At 37.2% G+C, this 17,266-nt stretch overlaps 1 protein-coding gene across 1 annotated transcript in view; it reads right to left on the bottom strand.

Moving 5' to 3' along the window:
* The window catches only part of LOC133556159 (rho GDP-dissociation inhibitor 1-like), a 35,653-nt gene that overhangs the window by 9,606 nt on the left and 8,781 nt on the right, over nucleotides 1-17,266 (bottom strand). The window lies entirely within an intron of this gene.

Here is a 17,266-nt window from a genome sequence, read left to right as displayed (position 1 = left end):
TGTTGACTTGGTACGTTTGTAGACACTCGTGAATAGGAATGGGTGCAATAATCCATAAACTAATTGTCAATTGTATTGAATTATTGTTCATAATCAATAATTGTCAAAGATAGAGCACAAAAATAGATCCGGCACTAAGTGGGCTTTTTGACCCATCTCATAAACACATGGTCTGCCAGAGAATAAGAAAACATAGCAGGAGAAATTAGTAGTGCCAATTTAGCGAGTCTTTGCTGCATTCAAGAGCAGGGGTCTCAAAGCAATAGCTCATTAACAACTGCTGCATTAAAAAAGTGCTAAGTAACATTTTTTGAGACTGACATAAAAGCACGGATCACTCTTCTCAACGAGCAACAGATGCTGCGGTTGATTGCTCTCGATTGTTCAGTGACGGGAAAATATTAGTAATTTATTTTTTGCTTTTCTTGTACCTTTACATTTCCCACAAAGTTATCCCTCTCCCTGACAGAGTTCACTACGATTACATGCACACGCGTCATGGTCAATTATGCAAATTAGACAATGATGCCTTTTAGCTTGCAACACCACAAATAGATTGCAGTCCTGCAAGAATAGGCCTACCAGTTTTGCATGAAATCCAACTCCACCAATAATCTATATAGGGGTGTAATGATAGGAACATTTTAAATCATAGTTATTGATATTTGGTATCTGAGCCAAGGATGTTGTTGTGGCTTGTGCAGCCTTTTGACATACAAACCCCATTTCCATATGAGTTGGGAAATTGTGTTGGATGTTAATATAAACGGAATACAATGATTTGCAAATCCTTTTCAACCCATACTCAGTTTTAGTGGTCAATTGTACTGAATATGTACTGAACTGTGCAATCTACTAATAAAAGTTTCAATGAATCAATCAAAAAAAAGCAATTAGCTACCTGCTGCCACCTACAGATATGGAATAGTCTTACACAGTTACTCTGCCGCGCTCTAGACAGCACAGACACTCAACCGCACGTTATTTGCGGATTATAATTACCGGTTTGCAAAAAATATTTTTAACCCAAATAGGTGAAATGACATCTCTGACGCCACGTTAGACTGAATCTCACAGCATAGTGGTTGAAAAACATTGCTTTAAGTAACGTTGCAATTGTCCATGCTAACAAAGCAAGCCTGCCTGATAGAAAACCCTCAAAAGTAAGCCTCCATTTTCACGCTAGCTCAATGCTAATTTCAATTGGATATGCCATATACATGCTACAGATTAGCATTGACGACTTTACATGGCCATTTCAACCCCTTCAAATGTGTTAATGAAAACTAGGCCGAGTCGGATAATAAAGCATACACATGTTCAGTGGCTTTAAATTAGCCATCAGCTTTTAAATTGATGACATTTTTTCATAAATTTTTATTTGTACTGGAATTACGCTCCTCATTAGGCTGTTCCAAAAATTGTAATAACTAATAAATGTTTTTCTATTTAATAGTGAGGACAGGAAAAGTGCAAAACCAACACTTAAAACGGTATGTTGATGCGAGTGGCAGGGCTGACTCGTGTCCCTTCGGAGAAACACGAGTGATGATGTCACGACTGTGTTGACAAATATTTTGTTGGCGACAAATTTAATTGTAGATCATGTCTAACTACTCCCAACTAAGATGCACAGCTAGTGTGTGATGCATACAATACTTATAGTATAAACGTTTTGGACTCAACAAAAGAGAATACTGGCACATTCAATGTAATGGCAAAAGACGACACAGTAACACAACTAGGACTAACTGAAATGATTGTATACTTGCAAATGAGACTAAGAAGTGTAAGAAATCAAGCTAGAAAAACTGGACAGTACAATTATCATCAACTCGGTGTTAAATGTTACATTAAAAAAATATTTTTATTATTAAATGAACACAATGTGTATTGTTAGGTACTGATATCAATTCCCAGGTACCATGAGTTGGTATCATATTGGTTCAAATGTGAAATAATCCATCCCTACCAGTGTGAAACATTTTAATTCACACAATAATTGTTGATTTAGGGCATATTTAGACTAAGTATGTGCTGGGTTTGTGTCAATCATAGAGAATACCTTGTGATTAATGTCATCTTATGACTTGGCTACATTACAAGAGTGAATGAGTACCTGCATTAGAGATGCGCGGTTTGCGGTCACAACCGCGGAGTCCGCGGATAAACCGCGGGTCGGGCGGGTGACATGACGAAAAAATAGATTTTAAATAGATTCGGGCGGGTGGCGGTTGAACCAATTCGGAAATATATATTGTAATAATCCCAGGAATGTAGGCTCATACAACTTCTTCGTTTGTCTTGTCTTTATTGCACAAGATGTAATACAACCACACAACAGCTCTCATGTCTCTAACGCTTTTACCGGGACAACTCGAACTCTCACTTCCTGTTCACAACGTCACTTCCCTATCTCTCCCGGAAGTCCCGCCCCCAGCCAAAGTCATTGGCTAACACCCCGTAGCCAGCCGCTACATTATACATAGTTAAATGTTATGTTGAAGAGGTTCATTTAGCCTACTGACGTGTATTTATAAATGGTTGATTTATATAGGCTAGTAGGTAAAGTGTTGTACCTGACAACTCTTGATGGTGCAATCCATGTAACACGTCACAGACAACGTCACGCTAACATCAAGTGACACCTCTGATGAAGGCTGCAGATGCAAGGTAGCCCACACTTGTCAGGTACAACACTTTACCTTACTAGCCTATAGAAATCAACCATTTATAAATAGTTAAATGTTGTTACCCACATACGAAAAACAAGCAGCACTATTTGAAACAGTGTGTGGGCATACTTTTATTTTGAAGTGTCTCGTTTGGTCCGTTGACGGATGTAAGGAAGCTACTTCCGGCTATGAGTACACTTTTTTTTTGATGTAATGAGAAGGGCAAAAGACTAAAAAGTGTTACAAGGACTTTAAACGTTTGGGCTATAAGAGCCAGAAGATCACAATTTTCTCCTAAAAGAAGCATGCAGGCCATTTAGGTATTTGTTTGTATTTTATTTGGTAAAATGTTTGATCCACATGCTGTACATGTTATTATTTTTACGTTTGTAACGTGCTTTATTTATTACAGTTTTCACGGTGAATGTGAAGGTAAAGTAAGCCTTCAAATAAATCAGTTCAAGAGAGCCATTGTGTCTGTGCTATTTGGAGGGAGTTACACTTTCTAACCTCACTAATGCCTTGCATCGTCTATATTAGATATATAACAACGGGCAGGTGGCGGACGGGTGTGGCTTTGATGAAATGTTGGTTCGGGTGGATGACGACTTTAGTGATGCGGTTGCGGATGACATAATTGCCTATCCACGCATCTCTAGCCTGCATTAAATGTCTCAAACTTGGGTACAGGCTCCCAGGGGTACAGGGGTGTTAAAGTCAAGGCCCGCGGGCCGGATCTCTTTGCCCCTGGGACGATATTTGATTAGTATTAGAACCGTACCGCAGGCCTCAGCCGCTTCCTGCTGTTTTGCACTCCCCAATACTCCATCAGTGTTGGCACTAGGAATTTTCAAAATGGAGTCCCAGGGAACCCATCCATCCATCCATTTTCTACCGCTTATTCCCTTTCGGGGTCGCGGGGGGCGCTGGCGCCTATCTCAGCTACAATCGGGCGGAAGGCAGGGTACACCCTGGACAAGTCGCCACCTTATCGCAGGGCCAACACAGATAGACAGACAACATTCACACTCACATTCACACACTAGGGCCAATTTAGTGTTGCCAATCAACCTATCCCCAGGTGCATGTCTTTGGAAGTGGGAGGAAGCCGGAGTACCCGGAGGGAACCCACGCATTCACGGGGAGAACATGCAAACTCCACACAGAAAGATCCCGAGCCTGGATTTGAACCCAGGAACTTCGTATTGTGAGGCAGACGCACTAACCCCTCTGCCACCGTGAAGCCCCAGGGAACCCGTCAAGTCCTAAAAATGGGATCCCACAGTAAATCTTTAGGGTCCCACTTTTTTGTAACCGTTTTGAAAACAAATGATAAATGTATGCATTATCCTGTTATATCCCACATTCTATATTGTACTTTGGAAAAAGGTTGTCATAAACATTACTTAATTCTTTAAAAAAAAATACAAATAAAAACACATTTTTATGCATCTGTAAATTTATTTAGTTCTTCTTTCCTACATGGATCTAAACTTTACCGCTGCCGGTATTTTTTTCTATATTTTTACTGTAATCTATTCAGGACAAAGTAAGACAAATAAAACAATCTGAACTTGTCTTATTTTTTTTTTTGTTTTAATGCCATGATTTTAATAGTCCAGCTCCGCGTTTACACAGATTTTGCTCCATGCAGCCCCTGGGCTAAAATGAGTTTGACACCTCGGATCTAGGAGTATACCAAAAAAATCACTTAATTAAATATTTAAACACAGTGCTACTGATTAAACTGTTTAATGCTACAGTGGCCAAAAATATTTAATATATTTGTAAAATAAAACCTCTGCCTTGTTTTAATGAATATTTAGGCCTACAACGCTACTGAATTTTAATGTTGGTCATTATGGTGGTACTTGGAGAGCCAAGTGTTTTCTGAGCTGATTTTAGATTAAAAAAGTTAGTTTTAGAATCATGTCAAAGGCAGGCTAGTGTGCCGTGCTTGGTCACGGACCAGTGCGGTCTCACCGGCCAAACGTGCTATGCTTTGGGTGTGAAGTGGACCCAAGCACGCGTGGACTAATGTGGGCGTGCAGTCAGTCTCAACTTCTAGTTGGAGCGCTCAAGAACAACATCGTGAGATACATTCACGATCGCACTACCTCAGGGTATTCTGCCAAACCCAATGCTGCCATTGAAAAGCAGTTAGTAACATTCAGAAAGAAGTTCAACATATTTTTGAAAGAACAATTAATTGCAATAATATTACTCAAAATAAATACTTATTCTTTAAAAAAAAAAGTACACAATTCCATGTGAGGATGACAATACACAGAACTCCTGCAACCCGTGGTAAACAGATGGAGTCAGCAGACATCGTCAGATATTGATGGCTGTCATTACATCTTCAATAAATGCACACGTTTACAATGTGTCTCTTATTCATCCATGGGAAGGAGGTCTGGGGATAATGAAATCATTTTCTACATGATAATGCATCTTGCCATACAGCAAAAGTGTAAAATAAAAAGTTTCCTCCAAAAAAGATATACAAGGTGAGTCATCTCAATCTAATGTAAAATGTGTGGTGGAAATTGAAGAAAATGATACATGGCAAAGACTCCAGCCTGCTAAACTGATCTGACAACAGCAAATGTTGGACTAAAATTGATGAAAAGTTCCGTTTGCCTCAGAGTAGAGCTGGGCCATATATCGAGTTTGTAAGATATATCAATATATTTTTAAACAAGATATGAATTAAGAAAATAAACTGGTATCGATTGAATTTATTTCATGTTAAAATTACAAAACGCTGCTTATTTGTTGTGTTCCTTGTTCTGCCCCTCCATGGGCTACTAAACCCCTCCCCTTCCTACTTCGAAGACATACTTGCAGTGTGAGACAATCCATGGTTGTTAACTATGATGAGTCACGATTGGTTAGGGACAGGCCAATCAGAGGCAAGATAGGGCAGGTCTTCGAACCAGGAAGTGCCTGCCGGCAAATTTATTTTTTTATCCGACTTTGATGCATTTTGTATAATTTGCACAGCTATGTTATTTATTTTACGTAGAAAGAATATTTTTCCATTTTATTTATGTTATGTAATTCTGTACTATTTACAGTTTATTTTCTGTGCTGTTAATACCCATCTTGACTAACTGGGTTAATAAAAGTGCCAATAACTGTTTACAGTACAGTTGTCATTCACTACAATTTCACTGAATATCGTTCAAAAATCACAATCTTTATTTGTATACTTTCAACGAAAAATATATCGAGTTAAGTAAAAATATATAGAGACATACTTTTTTTCCCATATCGCCTAGCCCTTCCTCAGAGACTGCAAGCTCTTATTAAAGTCAGAGGTGGTGCCACAAAATAAACGTTGGTTTTTCATGATTCCATAATTTTTTCCTCAGATTTGAGCGATTCAATAACATTTTCACTCTACTTGATCTAAAAATGAGACGGTTACCGACTTCCACAATTTTACTTCTTTTTTTGTTTCTTAAAGCCAGGAAGTATAGTTTTTTGTCATGTCTGTTATCTGCTTGTTTCCTATAACACTAAACAAGTAAATAAACATCTTCCAAGTCTGACAATTGCATTTTTTTTCCCAGGGGTAGTAGAACGAATTCTTCTGCAGTCCATTTATGTAGAAACATTGCTTAAAGACAAGAGACACAGCAAATGCAAACATAGCTTATACAGATGTGTTGGAATAAAAAACAGGCATCTTCTGACGACATGAGGCGTGCACGTACTGTGCGGACAAACCATTAGCACTCATCAACACCTGCAGCAACCACAAGGCAGCTGGACGCCTGGTTCTCATTATTCCATATGCAGTCAGTCTGGTTTTTGTCTTGTTCTGACACCATAGCCCCTAAGTTAGTACGGAACACCTTGCTGCTATTCTTCAGCAACAACATGGGTAAATAAACGGCTTATGCAAAAAGACAACTTGCTGGCTTGTACCCACTATTATCTCCTTCTTTACAACGGTTACATGAGGCAAGAACACAGCTTCCCATATTTCAAAGAGCACCGGCGTGAGGCCACTTAGTGCAAGTTGAGAAGATGACGTATTTCAACAAAACACAAGACATTAGCTATGTTGACACATGCTTCAGCAGAGGCGAGAAGGGGAAAGTGTTAAACACTTGAACTTATAAGGGCAAATGAAAGACTACGACTAAAAAACAACATACACACATGATTACAGTGTAATTTAGAGTCAACTACATTTGGAGGATAAGAATAACCTGCTCAGACTCCAGTTAGTGAATTGATTTCACCGGCTGTTTTGCAAATGAGACAAGCGGAAAAGAGATCTCATATTTTGAAACACTGATGTCCTACATTACCCAGAATTTTTTGTGAAAAGATGGCCATACAATTAGCAAGACAAACTCTATTATGGAATTGTGTGCAGGTGACGGCCACAGGTAGGGCTGCAACAATTACTCAACTAAATTGATTCATTCAATTAGAAAAAAGCTGTAATTTATATTCTGTTTCTTCGGTTAATAGTTTAAAGGCCTACTGAAATGAGATTTTCTTATTTAAACGGGGATAGCAGGTCCATTCTATGTGTCATACTTGATCATTTCGCGATATTGCCATATTTTTGCTGAAAGGATTTAGTAGAGAACATCGACGATAAAGTTCGCAACTTTTGGTCGCTAATAAAAAAGCGTTGCCTTTACCGGAAGTAGCAGACAATGTGCGCGTGACGTCACGGGTTGTAGGGCTTCTCACATACTCACATTGTTTACAATCATAGCCAGCAGTAGCTAGAGTTATTCGGACCGAAAAAGCGACAGTATCCACATTAATTTGAGCGAGGATGAAAGATTCGTGGATGAGGATGTTTAGAGTGAAGTACTAGAAGAAAAAAAAAAAAAAAGGTGATGGCTCCAGGCGGCGGAAGGCGGCGTTTTAGATGTGATTAGACACGGTTACTAGGATAATTCTGGAAGATCCCTTATCTGCTTATTGTTTTAATAGTGTTTTAGTGAGATTGTAAAGTCATACTTGAAAGTCGGATGGCTGCGGGGAACGCCAGTGTCTCTCAGAGAAGCCGAGGAGCCAAGATCACAGCTGCCTTTTTGAGCTGCAGTAGGAAGTCCCATAATCCACTGAAGTCCCCGGCAAGAGCCGACTTAATATCACAATTTTCCCATCCAAAAACTTTCTGCTTAACGTAGAGAAATATGTTCGCTTGACCGCTCTGTGTTAAAATTCACAACAAACAAAGAAACACCAGCTGTTTGTTTTGCTAAAGGCAGCTGCAATCCACCGCTTTCCACAAACAGCATTCTTATTTGACGTCTCCATTATTAACTGAACAAATTGCAAAAGATTCAGCAACACAGATGTCCAAAATACTGTGTAATTATGCAATGAAAAGAGACGACTTTTAGCCGTGCGTGGTGCTGGCCTGAAATGTTCGCTCCAAACAATAACGTCACAAACATGCGTCAACACAAGCGTCATTATTCTGCCACGTTTTCAACAAGAAACTCCGCGGGAAATTTAAAATTGTAATTTAGTAAACCAAAAATTGGCATCTGTTGCAATGTTAAGATTTCATCATTGATATATAAACTATCAGACTGCGTGGTCGGTAGTAGTGGGTTTCAGTAGGCCTTTAATGAGTGTAACATAAAAATTGACCGCATAAAAGAAGGTAAACGATAGTAAAGGAAGGCAAAGGGTAAATAGAATGTAAAATAAAGTAAATGTTAAAAGAAGGTCAATAGAATGCTATATAAAAGGGTAAATAGAAGGTAAACAAAGATAAACAAAAGGATGGTGAAAGAATCTAATGGGTAAATGGAAGATAAAATTTAAATAAAAAGTTACAAATGATGTAAAATAAGGTAATTAGAAGGTAAATAAAAGGTAAAACAAGTTGGATAGAAGGTAAAAGATTGCATATGGTAAATATAATGTAACATGTGAATAAAACGGTAAAATAAGGTTAAAAAATTAAATAATAGGTAAACAAAGGTAATTAGAAGGTAAAAGATTGTAAAGGGTTAATAAAAGGTAAAAGACAGTAAAGGCAAAGGTTAAAATGATGATAATAGAAGGCAAAATAAACAAAACAAAGGCAAAAACAAGATAAATAAATGGTAAAATTATTTAAAGGGTAAATAGAAGGTAAAATAAAGTAAAGGTTAAAATAAGGTCAATATAAAGCTATACAATTGGTAAATATAAAGTAAACAAGGGTAAAAAAAAGATGGTAAAACAATCTAAAGGGTGAATAGAATGTAACAGGTCAAAAAAAGTTAATTAAAAGGTAATATAAAGTCATTACAAGGTAAATAAATGGCAAAACAAGTTAAATAGAACGTAAAAGAATGTAAATTGTATAGAGAAGGTAACATGTAAATACGAAGGTAAAATAAGGTTTAAAAAATACAATAGAAAGTACATTAAAGGTAAATAAGGTAAGTAGAAGGTAAACGAATGTAAAGGGGAAACAGAAGGTCAAAGAAAGTAATGGTAAAAGGTTAACTTAAGGCCAGTAGAAGGCAAAAGAAGGTAAAACAAGTTAAATAGGTGGTAAAATTATTCAAAGGGTGGATAGCAGGTAAAATAAAGTAACGGTTAAATTAAGTAAAATATAAATACTTAAATATAAGGCTATACAAAAGGTAAATAGAAGGTACACTAGAGTCAGAGAGATGGTAAAATAATTTAAAGGGTAAATAGAATTACAAATTTAAATAAGAGGTAAAAAAAAGTTACAAATTAAAAGGTAAAATAAGGTAATTAGAAGGTAAATGAAAGGTAAAATAGTTAAATAAAAGATAAAAGAATGTAAATGGTAAATAAAAGGTGCATGTGAATAAAAGGTAAAATAAGGTTAAAAAAGTTATATAGAAAGTCAACAAAAGGTAAAAGAAGATAATAGAATGCAAACGGTGAAAAAAAGGTCAAAGAAAGTAAAGGTAAAAGGTTAAAATAAGGTCACAAGAAGGCAAAAGAAGGTAAACAAAGGTAAAACAAGTTAAATAAATGGTAAAGTTCTGTAAAGGGTAAATGGAAGATCAAATGTAAATCAATGACGTTGATAGGTTTTCAATGTAGTGAATCCCCGGGACCCACAGGTGGTGAAGTGAGTGGGTGCCCTTGAAACAGCGCTTGTCCGGGCTGCTAACAACAAAGTTTCTTTTGCCACTTACTGTGATTAAACACCAGTTGTTTAATGTTCACAATGTATCGTTTTTCATGGGGAAAATTATGTGCGTCCCCGGGACACGCGGACATAAGAGTTTAGTGCGACCTTCCAGGTGTTATTGCATCAGGGACGCAGGACGCATACCTAGCAACATCACTGTAAATAAAAGGTAAACAAGTTAAATAAGAAAAAAGAAAAAAGTAAATCAAACGTAAAATAAGGTAAATAACGGCAATGAAGGTTATGGCAAGGAGAAAAATCTTTATTTCAACTATTTTCCCTAAAATATTCATTAAGGCTATAAAGTGTTTTATCCAATTACTAGATTAACCAAACAAACTAATTGATAAATTACTCGATTACTAAAACAATGAATAGCTGGAGCCCAAGTCAGAGGTAACACACTTTTTTTATTTCAATCATGGAGTTTGTAAGCTTTCCTTCTTTGGTTACACGCTGTGATGGCTAACAATTCACACTGAATGCAAAGCTTGCCTGCATAATCTCAGCCAAAACAAGACCCGAGAGACTATTTATTGAGTTGACAGCAGTAAATCACAATACTGCAAATGGGAGCTGCAAAAGCATGCACAGCTGGGTATCAGCCAAGTAGGACCTGCGTATCCTAATGGGGCCTCTGTGATGTCATAAAAACACATTCCTACTCTGCCGATAGCATGCTATGGCTGCTTAGCGGTGTGTGTTTGTGTAATCGGAGCGACACAGAGAGCGGAAAATAGAGATGCCACCTTGTAGAAACCAACGAGTGGTTTCTCTGACTTCCTCTGCTGCAATCAAGCCGAACAACATGCAGTCACACTTAGGGCTGGGCGAAAACTGTATCAACATATAAGTGTTTTATATCGGTCGATATCGATAATCATTAATATATATTTCTCCCGCTCGTTTTCTTTTTAAAACATATTAAAAGTTGTTTTTTTATTTATCTGATTATAATCCTCTCAGCTTTCAAAGCAGAAAGAAAAGAAAATGTCAACACAAGCACGGAAAACAAACAATGTAAACAAAATTGTAAAATCACTTTGAACAGCAAACAATAAGCTCTTAAAATGAAGGTGCAAAAATAAGAACTATGTAAGAAATGTTTACTAAAATGTATGAAAATAGTGTGAATTTTTAAATTTTCCTGAGGGAACTCTCCTGAAGGAATAAATAAAGTACTATCTATGAAAATGTAAATATAAAGAAACCTAAGAATAACTATTTTCTGTCGGTTTAGTGCCAGGAAGTTACAGTTGTGCTATAAAGGGTGAGTGTGACAAGGGTGGTGCTGTTTTAACGTCTTGGAGGGGACGAGCGTCTTGCATCATTTACAGACACATTGGTCTGACTACGGTCGCTTTGAAAAATTCCCCAAAACTGCCATACTGTGAAAGTTATGTTTCCTCTTTTATCCCAAATTTCTGCGATCTTTCAGCAAAAAATACAACAATGCAATGCAAAAATATAAATATGTATTACTAAGCTTTAAGACATGTGAAATACAGCCTAAAAAGAATTCGATTTACGATTTTTTTCGGACTTTTTAAAGAAATCAGGGAATACAAATTACAGTAATAATTCAAAACAAGTTTTACTTTTATTTGATCAAAAACTATCCGTCCATCCATTTTCTACCGCAGGGGGTGCTGGAGCCTATCTCAGCTGCATTCGGGCAGAAGGCGGCGTACACCCTGGACAAGTCGCCACCTCAAAAACTAGTACCGTATTTTTCGGATTAAAAGTCGCTCCGGAGTATACGTCGCACCGGCCGAAAATGCATAATAAAGAAGGAAAAAAAACATATATACGTCGAAGTTGCATTTTTGGGGTAAATTTCTTTGATAAAATCCAACACCAAGAATAGACTGTTGAAGAGGTTCATTCAGCCTACTGACGTGTATTTATAAATGGTTGATTTATATAGGCTAGTAAGGTAAAGTGTTGTACCTGACAAGTTTCGGCTTGTCGGTAGTAGTGGGTTTCAGTAGGCCTTTAACATTTACTATATAGATAATAACTATCATAACTCATGTTATGCAAATCTTTCAAAATAAATCAACTGACATAATTCGATCAAATGGGCATTCAAAGGGTTAAAAAAATCATAATTTTTGAGTGTGTTGTTTATGAATAAAATAACGAATTAAAATAAATTAAAATATTAAATTTAAAGATGAAAACCCCTCTTGAAAAAGAGCCTGCAGCTAACACTACCACAAAAGCTGTTCAACCAATGCAAAGTAAGTGCGGAAACTATGTCTGCTTATTTAAAGTTACGGGCACTCCGTGTTATCGGGGTTGTATCATTTTTATTAATTCATTAGTTAGATTTAATCAATTAACTATTGTTGACCGAGTAGGGTTAAAAGATATACATACTTTTATAAAGCTACAAGGTTCAAACATTGTAACTGACACATATTGTAAATAATACATGGCATTACAAAAATGTACAACTTTGCATAGGGAGACAGAGAAAGATAAACTCTGTATTCCTTAACAATCCTTCTATGACTGTTACAGAAAGTCCAAAGCAGCTAACAAGCCAACAGTGTTTAAACGTTACATAAAATCCGCTGATAGCCTTATGTTAGTCCCAGTATGAAATATGCGAATCAGCAAATTAGGGCAAATGCAGGAGTGAAACAGATTAGCTCTAACGCTATTAGCATCTTTGTCATGATGACACACATTCTTGCAGGTTGACTCTGCACAGACAACAACTGTGTCTCAGTGGCTACTGGCTAATTTCCTTGTTCACTCTGAGATAATCCACAGCTCACAAGAGGCTCTTTTCCCCCCACAGGAAATTTTCCATTTACCCTGGTACATGAAACCACCAAAAATTACTGAATAGAAAGGTACAGAAACTAGTTTAATTCCCAATAGCTAGGTAGTACTTTGGAAAGTTCCAGAGAAACTTCAGAGGGGCGGACTGTGCTGTCAAAATGCCAATCGGTTGAGCACAGTTGGGGCGTTCCTAGAAAAATTGCATTCTAAATGTCAGATGCCATTACAGTCTGCAGGAACAACTTGTTTGTTTATTATTTGATGTGTATTTTTATTACAAGATACTTGACAACGGAGAGAGAAAAAAAGAGACAAAATAACTCAAATTGTAAAAAAAACTTCCCTGGGCCATCTGGGACCATCTTGCCAACAGTTTGAACTACCGTATTCCCTTGAATTGCCGCAGGGCATATAGTATGCGCCTGCCTTGAATTACTGCTTTGTCAAACTCGCTTCCAAAAATAATTAGCGCATGCTTACTATTACCGCCTGGTCAAACTTGTGACGTCACAAGTGACACTTCCCCTTTCATCATTTTCAAAATGGAGGAGGCTGGTTTCAATACCGGTAATTTGAAATCGCATAAAGGGAAGAAGATTAAGACCTATTTAGTAGAATTTAAGGTCTAAGCTTACATCACACTCAAATTTTTACTGCATACCTTTGGAAAGTGCCGGAGTGAGAAGAGGTTTTAAAATAATTAGCGCATGCTTACTTTTACCGCACCACTGTATGTTCTGGACCATTGTCATGCTGGAAGAATTTATATCCTCTTCATTGTTCTGGCTAAGGCCAGGAGCCTTGTGTCCAAGATGATACGGTTGATGGTTGGCTGTTCTTTGTAATGGAGTAAACATACTGAATCTGCTGAAGTTTAAAAAATTATTTGTACGTGCAGACGATAGAGTGATCCAATGTCGTCCCGGTGGCATACAAGGATAACTCTGAGAATGTTTCTATTGTCAGAGCAGTAGAATTTTCCTGATCTTCAAGATCATACTGTAGATTCATCACCAGCACTACAGTATAAGGACCAACAAGGAAAAAAACATATATTAAGACGGACCCAAGTCCCATTACTGATCAGACATTTGAAACATGAACAATCTGCTCTTTCTGAAGGCTTATTAATGGCAACTGCAGTGCTTTGATCCACGGTTGCATGAATGAAAAAATTAGACAAACAGATTATTCACAAATGACGGCCAGCATATGATAACATGGCAGTAATACCTTAAAGCGCACAATAAACTGACATTTATATACACCGTACAGTTCTGTGAGGCTCAAAGTGACCTAACATTAGAAGCTTTTTGAGGTGACATTTCCATGGAGCATCACCCATCTTCTGAAGCCATCCTTCACACATCTGTCACTGTTTTGATCCTCTACACCCCCAACCCCCTGCCCCCATGACTCCACTGTTTTAGCATTACAGTAGGGACCTATGAAATCTGTTACATTTTGTTCTTATTGTGTTTATAGTTTTTCTCAAATAAAAAATTAAAAAGTCCAATAGTTAAATGTAAAAATCCTTACATTTATTGATGCAATAAATAATTGGACAATTTGACCAGTAATTTAAGACAAGGCATATTACATGTGTGACATTAATGAACAAATAAATGCTCTAAGTAAAACTTAATTATGCAAGCTACTTTTTTGTATTTTTGTAGCACAGTCAGACCGGATTTTGTGCGCAGCGCTGTTATTGTGAAGGCTGTTATTGTGAACAGCGCTGCTGTTCTTAAGGGCATTGATGGATTCAATGCATTTTAGTGGAGACAAGGCTGTGTTGACATATAAAAAGGGTCCAGGTCAGCGGTCATTTCGCTGGACAGCTACACTTAACATTTTAGAGTTAGAATATTAGTTAGCATTAATCATGTTTAAAACGCTACAATCTGTGGCATTGGAGGCGGCGTCGTCCACAACAACACAAGCAGATGAGATGTGTTGTGGGTGTGCAGGTTGCCAAAGGCTAGCATCGCAGTTTGTTAGCAGACTTAGCAAGTGTCTCAAGTGGTAATTTCGATATTGTTTAGCTTGGGAGAGAGCGGGTGAGCGATCCCTGGAAACATGACTTCCCCAGACTAACGTCCTTTTTCCTCACGGGACGGCGTGGCTCGGTTGGCAGAGCGCTTGTCAAAGCCCTTTGAGTACCTCTAAGGGAGAAACGCGCTACACAAGTAAAACCCATCTACGGTGACAGCATTTCATTCAATTTATATCAGTTTGTTATAATCCAGGTTTAACAATAATTTATGGGATTGTGTTAACGCGGAAATCATAGGGCCCTAATATCATTACACAGCACTGTAAAGTACAAGCATTTTAATCACGTTTGCAACTAAAACTAGGTTGTGCGAGTTTTGACAATAAGTAGCACTTGTGTGAGTACAGATTTTAACCGTGTCATCGCATTTTGCTCCTCAAATAAATCCATCCAAAATGTTGACCTATCTAATTTGAAATAAACTTAAACCATCATCCTAACCAAATGGACAAGTGATTCACGTGTAAGTGTCACTGTGTATGCTCTGCAGAGCTGTGCCCCCATTCTTCTCCATGCACAGAGGGGAGCGGAGCTCAAACAGGTACTTAACACAGAATAAACAAAATCTTAGTTGGAGGAACTGGTCAGTAAAAGTCAACATTTTTTTTCACCACCTTAAAACTTGACTACACTGAGCACTAGTAACTAAGAGGGTTGGTTAGTTAGTTTTAGTTTATTTTGAACATGCAATACAATTACAACGGAAGGAATTATGAACAACAAATCAATGATTGAAGTGACAAACTTGCCATCCAAACAATACCACATTTGTTGACAAGAACATACAGCCATGGAAGCACATCCAATCTATTGAGCACAGATAACGAACCGGTGAAAGATTCAAAAGAGCTGCTGTCAGAGCCAACAAACTGCTGCTGCTAACCTGCTGAGCTAACAAAAACACTTCAAGCTACTGAGCATAGCCTTGATGATGTCACACGACACAAGGCAATAGGCATCGCCTTTTTAAAAAAAGGGACACGCACAGACTTATACACAAACTTATCTTAACTGCATTATGTCAGACATTTGAATGTTTTAAAGTAGCACAATAATTACTTTCCCTTGTGAATAGTTACATTTATTAAAGAGTACTTCAATTACTTTTTAAAGTATTTTTAGAACACAGCCTGTCACAAAGCATGTATGTCCTATAGTAATACTTACCTATAAAAACAGCATTATTAAAGTTAAAATATTTTCATGTTCCCGCTGACATTTAAACATGTCCTATTAAACAAGGGCACTTTCACATTGTGTTCTTATGTTTTTGTTAGCTGAAAAATTTAGCATTGGTAAATGTTTTTTTAAAGAAGATTTATTATATTTTTCTTTTATTATTGTCAAGGCTTTAATTTTTTTTTTTATCTCCGAAAACCTCTTCAGTTGATTTCATGCAACAACCTACTTTTCTTACTTGTTGGTACCCGTTTTTGTGTATTTGGGGACCCCATCAGTCCCGAAATTTGAAAATCAAGGTGGAGATATTTAATTATGTCAACGGATATTTGGATTTGCGGGTTAGTTTATGGGCCAAACTTTGCATCCATATCGTCCAATCCTATACTCGTATTAGCGACAGTGCGAGCACAGTCTAGGGACGTTCTCTGTGTTTAATTGAGCATTACAGTGGGCCTTATGATGTCATTGTGTTTATATGTATGAGTGTACATGTGTACGTCCAGTGTTAGCAATTAAAGTGTGAAATTTAAGACATTTCATATTGCTATTAGGTCTGGGCGATATGGACTAAAAAGTATATCTCGATATATTTTTGCTTGAACTCGATATTCAATTTATCTCTATATATTTTTAGGTGAAAATATACATATGAAGATATTCCTTTTTGAGCAATATTCACTGAAATTTAAGTAAATGACAACTTTTTCTGTAAACAGTCAGTGGCACTTTTATTAATCCAGTTAGTCAAGGTGGGTATTAACAGCACAGAAAAGAAACTGTTTAAGTAGTAAAAAATTACATAACATAAATTAAATATAAAAATATTATTTCGACATAAAATAAATAACATAGCTGTGCAAATAATACAACATGTATCAAACTCAGAATAAAAATACATTTGCAAGCAGGCACTTTTTAATTCTCAGTCGACTATGTACTGGACTGTCAACCACATACTGTTCTGTGGTCCTACTCGAAGTGGTCAGCGCAGAGTAAATAACTTTACTTAATTGTGCGGTTATGATCTTCCTCACTTTGGCGTACATTTCGCTTGAATATTCTCTCTTCTACGACACTCTTGTCGTCATTTGGGAAGTGCGCGTCTGTTGTGAATTCCCTATCTAGTTCGATGACCCGCCCTATCTGGCTTCTGATTGGCCTGTCCCTAATGTTTGCCCTACTCTTAACCAATCATGACTCATATTTTAAACCAACAAACCAATCATGGATTTTTTTTTATAGTTATACCAACCAAATTATAGATATTTCCTGTATATTGTGTCCCCTGCCCGTGGAGTTGCACTAGTCCAGTTCTCTTTCTCTTCTCCCTTTCGCTTCTTTTGTTGCATGTGGCTTAACAAGTAGTGAAGCTACTGCCGAGCTACTGGGAAATGTAGTTAAACTACA

Source organism: Nerophis ophidion, linkage group LG07 (genome assembly GCF_033978795.1).
Source record: "Nerophis ophidion isolate RoL-2023_Sa linkage group LG07, RoL_Noph_v1.0, whole genome shotgun sequence".
NCBI classification, from domain to species: domain Eukaryota; kingdom Metazoa; phylum Chordata; class Actinopteri; order Syngnathiformes; family Syngnathidae; genus Nerophis; species Nerophis ophidion.
The sequence above is the reverse complement of the archived record's forward strand: the minus strand, read 5'-3'. Positions and strand labels throughout refer to the sequence as shown.